This window comes from Triplophysa rosa, unplaced genomic scaffold, assembly GCF_024868665.1.
Source record: "Triplophysa rosa unplaced genomic scaffold, Trosa_1v2 scaffold65_ERROPOS296704, whole genome shotgun sequence".
In the NCBI taxonomy this organism is placed as follows: domain Eukaryota; kingdom Metazoa; phylum Chordata; class Actinopteri; order Cypriniformes; family Nemacheilidae; genus Triplophysa; species Triplophysa rosa.
The window spans coordinates 45,047-45,968 of NW_026634676.1; positions in this window are offsets into that span (position 1 = coordinate 45,047).

The window sequence follows — 922 nt, forward strand, 5'->3', positions numbered from 1 at the left end:
TGCACTTTTGGGCTCTGTTGTACATCCCACTTATAAGAAGTATTCATAGGAATGATATTACCATAGATGTGTTAATAATCAGACCAATAACTATTATACAAGTGAATATATGAAGATGATTTAATGATTTAATGACATAATCAGTATACTTAAGCATTGATTGAGTGTTGTTTGAACATATAAGTATATTTTTAATCGTTTTAACCAAGTATAGACCAGATTTCAGCAATATAAAATTCAGTGATGTCTTTGGATCTGTTTAAGGCCTGACCTAGATAAAGTTCAGAAGGTTGAACATGTTCAAACTGAAAACTGGTACCAACTGGAAAACTTATTTTTAAAAACCAAGTAAAGGTCGACATTCCACTATTAGATACAAACCTTGTTGCCTAGAAAATAATAGTGGCAGACGAGAATGATTGGATAATAAAAAATAAAAGGTAAAGGGAATTTCCTGATTGGTTTAGGAAAGCACCTCCTTTCCTAAGTTTCACTATAACTACAGGCTGGAAAACACTAAGTTTTCAGATGACTGGGGACATCTCACTTTGTTTGGCCTGATCAAATAAAGTTAACTCCTTGACACCTGAACCTTCTTTGAACTTCAAGATCGACTTTTACCACATCATTATGAACCCAGCCACCACCTCATCTGCTTCCCATCCTGTGATAGCAGCGGTTTCGGCCCTGCCGTCTGCCACGGCGAGCAGCGAGGGTGATATGGGGAGTATCGTGAGCGTAAATCCGTCTGCAACAGGCTCGCGGACCGTTCGCGCACTGTCTCGCTTGTCTGACCAATCCCCAAAAGACGGTTCCGTCCTGTTCCTCAGCCACATATTCGGAAATGGTGCGTGATTAAGATGAGAGGTCGGAGGCAGCATCGGAGGGCGACCTACTCGAGAGGTCGAGCCCAGGAAGAGGC